At 41.0% G+C, this 6,062-nt stretch overlaps 1 pseudogene; it reads left to right on the top strand.

Annotated features, from left to right (window-relative positions):
- The first annotated feature begins 462 nt into the window (after window positions 1-462).
- Window positions 463-5,323, top strand: LOC119537255 (annotated as a pseudogene).
- Window positions 5,324-6,062: the final 739 nt, after the last annotated feature.

Below are 6,062 nucleotides of genomic sequence, written 5' to 3'. Positions count from 1 at the left end.
AATTCATTCAGACAACTATTTGAACACTTATTATGTGGAAGGCATTGTCCTCTTATACCTTAAGAAAATATATATGAAGGAGGATATAGCAAATTGTGATACAAATAAGCCAGATGCTGATGAAAGATAATTCACATAATGGAGGTTAGTGGCAATAAAGGGGAAGGAATGCCAAAGCCTGACTGTCAAAGTCACTTTAAGCTTTACAGTAACAGGGTTTCGCGTTATAACCCATGGGATCATCTGTCCTCTTTGCACTTCTGTGAGTGGATATGGAAATCACATTTGGGTCCCTGAAATACCTGCATAGGGACCTCATTAGAAGTGACCGGTTTAACATTTTGAAAATCATTCAGTTCTGTTTGTCACTTTCCCAAAGAGCAGGACAGAGCTGTCATTTAAAATGATCACATATTGTGCTTTTTAATCCCAGGTCATGCTTGGGGGTGGGGTGGGGGGGAAATGGGCAATCATGCCCTCGAGGTTCTTCTGCAGGATCCCAGCCCAGGTACTCCTGCTCTGCAGATTATCCTCTTGCCAGGGGCAGCCAAGGCCCTTCTCTGTTGTAGACACTATAACTTTCTTGCCGTGAGTTTCCTTGCTGCAGTTCATTTTGCTTCCCCAGAGTCTTTTTTCAACAGTCTTCTTAAAAGAACCAGGGACTCTCGCTCTTTATTTCTGCTCCAAACCCTCTTTCATTTGCTTCTCTCTTTCTCTTCTCATCCATCATCATCTCCTCCTTCACAGATGAGAAATGAAGTGTGTTTGTTGTTTAGGAAACCGACAATGTTTTCCTGGATTCTGTGACAGATAAGGCTCTCTTCATTACTTGTTCACAGTAGGTCCATGACCTCATACCATGGACATGAATTTCCAACTTTTTGGATTTGATGATGTTCGAAGAAGGCAGGGGAGGGGGTTGGTCTGTCACATTGAGAAGGCTTATACACACACACCCCTGTACGTAGAGTTTTGGGTTTCTCTGGAAGGCTGATGAGCTCTTGTGTTGGTGGAATAATTAACTTCTATTATTAAATCATGGATTATTGATTCCAAAGCTTAACACCATTTACTTTTTCTGAACCTTTATATTCTCATTAAGAGAAAAGATAATTATTGGCAACTGATGTAGGCAACACATCAGTATGCATTCTTGGAACCATTGTTACTGCCCTAATGTTTGTTCGTGCTCTGACTGCACTTTCACCTTATGTATTACATAAAAGGAGTTCTTCAAACCTCAGGCACAATGGTTCCATTGTGCTAAACATACTATATTCTACGTGCCCGCACAGTAAATGTTTCCAGGGTCTCCATTTCAGAACAATGAGATACAGTGATTCTGATACAGAAATAACTTGTCTGGAGTTTGTCTTGTGTGCTAATTGCTATCCAGGAGATTTAAATAAAGTGTGTTTCCTTAGTGCAAAATCAAAGCATGGAATATAAATTAATTTCACACATGTATAACAAAATTTAGAAATTATATTCACTTACAGGTAATAAACCAGGGCCAGTGGTTTGATATCTTATCAAAGTGACCCTTTCTTTTTCTGCCTAAAGAAGAATATAGATTATAGATGGATGATGTATTTCCTGTTAAGTGCAACTTAAATAGCCTGCTTTATATATTCATTCACTCAACAAACATTTCTTCTGTATCTAGTACATGCTGAACTCTTTGCTAGGACATGATGAAAGGTCCCTTCCTTCATGGGATTTATAGTTTAATAGGAAAGACTGCTGTAGATGCTGTGATTAAAGCATATATATAGAATAAGGAAGGGTCCTAAAGGAGGAGTTGGACAAGTTTATCTGAGAGATGGAGAGAAAACCCTTATGAGATGCTTTATGAAGGAACTAGTGCTTTCACTGAAACTTAACAGCTTAGTAGATCACCAAGCAGATGTGGCATTACCTGCAGGGGGTAAAGATTAATATTGATTAAATTCCAAATACAACAAGCTGCCCTTCAAGAACCAAATGTGTGTATTAGACAAGAGTATCCTTTACATTAAACAAACACACCTAAATTCATTCATTTCCTCCTTTGCCAAATTATCATGCATTATTTTAAAAATATTACTTTTAAAATTGTCATACAGTAAAGTAGAATTTTTTAGTGTCCAGTTCTGCAAATTTCAACACATGTACAAATTAGAGTAACCACCAGCATAGTGATGACAAAGAACACATCCATTACTCCCAGAAAAAACACCTAACCCCCAGTAACTAATCCCTAGCAACTACTGAACTGTCCTCCATCACTATAATTTTCTAGGTTTGAAAATGTCATATAAATTGAATCACAGAGTAATCAACCTTTTATGACTGGCTTCTTTCATTCAGCATAATGTCTCTGAGATTCATCCAAGTTGTTATGAGTATCAACAAGTCATTTCGTTTTTATTGCCGAATAGTTTTTTGGTATATGGATGTACCAGTTTCTTTATCCACTCACCTTTTGATGAATAGATTGGCTATGTCCAGTTTTGGAGATGATGAATGGAACTGATTTAAACATTCATGTACAGGTTTTTGTGTGAATACAAGCTTTCATTTCTCTAAGGTAATATGCTCTAAGGAGTCAGTCATAAGGTAGTATATGTTTAACTTTATAAGACCCTGCCAAACGTTTTTGCAGAGTGGCTGCCTCATTTTGAATTCACACAGCACTGCATGAGAGTTCCTGTTGCTCCACACATTTGCCAGCATTCAGTATCCTCAGTATTTTTAATTTTAGCCATTATAATAAGTGTGTGGTAGTATCTCATAGTGGTTCTCATTTGCTTTTAACTTTGAAGAAGTCCAATAGATCCATTTTTGTCTTTTATGGATTGTAGTTTGAGAGTCATATCTATGAATTCTTTATTTTAACTGTAAATTCTGAAAGATATTTTACTGGATGTAGAATTCTGATGCAAAGTCTGCAACCATTCAAATTATTTCTTTAATATAGAAAATGTACCCTTTTCTTCTGGCTGATATCAAATTTCTCCTTTGTCTTTAGTTTTCAGCAGGTTGATTTTGATGTGAGTGGGCAAGGATTTCTTTGGGTTTATCATATTTGGTGTTTGGGTTTGCCAAAGCTGCCAAAATGCAATGTACCAGAAATGGGTTGGCTTTTAACAACGGGGATTTATTAAGTTACAAGTTACAATTCTAAGGCCGTGAAAATGTCCCAGTTGAGGCATCAACAGGCCGATACCTTCTTTAAAAAAGAAGAAAGGTTGATGTCATCTGGGGTTCCTCCGTCACATGGGAAGGCACATGGGAGGCATCTGCTGGTCCTAACACTCCCAGGATCTGGTTTCCATATGGCTCTCTCGCTCTCCAAAATGTCTCTGGGTGTTTCTCTCTTAGCTTCTCTGAACTCTCGGAGTTTCATCTGTCTTTTTCCTCTCACAGAGGACTCCAACAAGGGGGTTGAGGTCCACCTTGAATGGGTTTGGTCACATCTCCAAGGAAACAACATACTCAGAGGTCCCAGTCACAGTAGGTCTGCAGGGATGGATTAAAAGAACGTGGCTTTTTATGGGGTACATAACCCCTTGGTATTCACTTAACCTCTTGAATCTGTCAGTTTATGTCATCCTCCATATTTTTCAGCAATTATTTTCTCAATTATTTTTTTCAGTACCGTACTCTTTCTCCTCTCCTTCTAGAACTCTGTTTAAAAAAATATTAAACTTTTTTGTCGTTATTTTCACAGTGTCTTTGAGGCTCTGTGTGTGTTTGTTTGTTTGCCTGTTTTTGTTATTTTTTAGTCTTTTTTCCCTCTATTGTTTAGATTGGGTAATTCTAGTGTTCTATCTTCAAGTTCACTGACTTCTTCCTCTATTATCTCCATTGTGCTATTGAGCCCATTCAGTGATTTTAAATTTTCAATTATTTTATTTTCAGTTCTAAAATTTCCATTTGTTCTTTATTTCTTCTTACCCTTTGCTGATATTTTTATTTTTCCATTAATTTCAGCAATATTTATGACTGCTTGTTGGAATACTTTTTTATATTAGCGGTTTTAAATTTTTTGTCAGCTAATGACAAGATCTGTGTCATCTTGGTATTGATTTTGTTGATTGTCTTTCCCCATGAGAGTTGAAATTCTTCATATATGGACTAAGGTTGAATTGTATCCTGGTGATTATGAATATTATGTTATGAGAGTATAAGTCTTGTGTAAGTTTTTTGGAGAAAGTTGATATTTTTGTTTTAGCCTGAACCTAACCATCTTCTTGGATAGGTTCAGGCTGCAAGTTCTATCCCATCTTCTATCAGTTGTGGTTCCATTGTTGGTTCAGTTTTCAAAGCTTTTGTAGGTCTATTTGGACCTGCCTCCTGCCTAGGGGGTGGTCTGTCTGTTCGTTCAGTTGTCAAATTGTTTGGTAAACTTATTACTATCAGATGCACACATACACACCTCAAGAGGGAGCCCAGGAGTGCATAAATTGTTTTATGGTTTCGCTTTCCCAAGCTCTTTTCTCTCTGTGATCTCTTGGAAAATTTCTGGTTCCCTAAGTTTCCTCTTTTTGGTCATATAGCCAGAAAGCTGTCATATAACCAGAGACTTTAGTTAATCCTCTCTGTTGTGGCCTTTTGTGACTATGCCCACATCTAGGACAAAGCACACACAGGACAGAGTAAGAAAAAAAGCAATAGAGCCCTTTGCCTCCAGACTTCTCTGGGGCCAGCAGCCACCAGAGCAGGGGCCCGGGGCCGCAGCTCGGGCGACCACCATGGGCTCCGTGACCACCCAGCAGTTTGCAGGTGGCTGCCCAAAGCGGCGGCGGAGGCGCGGGAGGCAGAGTTGCTTAGCTGCTGCGTGGTGCCGGCGTCTGTAAGTGGTCCAACCTGCGCATGGGGTTCGACTTCCTGTCCATGACCGTTCATGCCGGGGCCACTCTCCACCCCCAGGGGAGGTCTTTGTGCATCAGAGCAAGCTACACATGGAGGGCTCCGGAGCTTGAAGGAGGGTGAGGCAGTGGCGTTCAACCTTAAGAAATTTGCCAAGGGCCTGAAATCTCTCCGTGTCGCTGGACCTAGTGGGGTGTTCTGGATTGGGAGTGAGAGGTGGCCAAAGCGGAAGAACATGCAGAAGCACAGATCAAAAGGAGACAGGTGCTACAATTCTGGAGGTCTAGACCATCCTGCCAAGGAATGCAAGCTGCCACCCCAGCCCGAGAAGTGTCACTTCTGCCAGATCATCAGCCATATGGTGGCCTTGTGCCCACTGAAAGCTCAGCAGGCCCCCAGCTCACAGGGAAAGTCTTCCTATTCTTGGGAAGAAGAGATCCACTGCCCTGCCCTGTTCCTGGAGGCCTAGAATTGAGCCACAGAATATGGGGCAATGCTTTTGCGATCAGGAAGTTCCAAGGAGCAGGCATCAATCGGCAGAGTGGAAAAAGTGGTATAGGGTTGGCAGAGGGCAGCTGGCACTGCCCTGTATCTCAGGCTGGGTCCATAGCATCACCCTCCTCTTCCACCTTGGTGGGGAAAGGGGGTGAGGCAAAGAAGCTCCAACCATCCTCTATCCAAATACAAGTGAGGACTCTCAGGAAAAATATCCCTAGAGCCTGCATGAAATACCCTAGAATCTCTAGTTTTTTGACAGTGGCCTGGATAGGGAAGTTGTTTTCCTTTGAAAGAGAATTTATAAAAATTTCTCATGCCAGAGTGAAAAGAGTAAGTATGAGAGTAGATTGATGGGCCTAATCCAGGAGCCACTGCATTCTGTGGGAGGGAATTTCTCAGGGGTAGGGCAGGTTTTTTCCGTGTCTTGTCTCATAACCCACTCTTGTGACAGGGTGCTGAGGACTGTCCCAAGCAGTGGGTTGTGATGACAGGCAAAAGGGGTGGTTGGTGGACAACTGCTCCTGAGCTCACTCCTACCCCATTCGGGGCCGATATGATTTTATTTATTTGCTCCCTTGGATGACTGCACCTTGGGTCCCACTTTCTCCCGCATGCCACACTAGCTGTGTGTGAATGACGTATCTTGTGCATTTTAACTTTTTTTCTTAATATAAATGTTCTGGTTTTGTATGTATGTATATTTTAATCTA

This window comes from Choloepus didactylus, chromosome 6, assembly GCF_015220235.1.
Source record: "Choloepus didactylus isolate mChoDid1 chromosome 6, mChoDid1.pri, whole genome shotgun sequence".
In the NCBI taxonomy this organism is placed as follows: domain Eukaryota; kingdom Metazoa; phylum Chordata; class Mammalia; order Pilosa; family Megalonychidae; genus Choloepus; species Choloepus didactylus.
The sequence above is the reverse complement of the archived record's forward strand: the minus strand, read 5'-3'. Positions and strand labels throughout refer to the sequence as shown.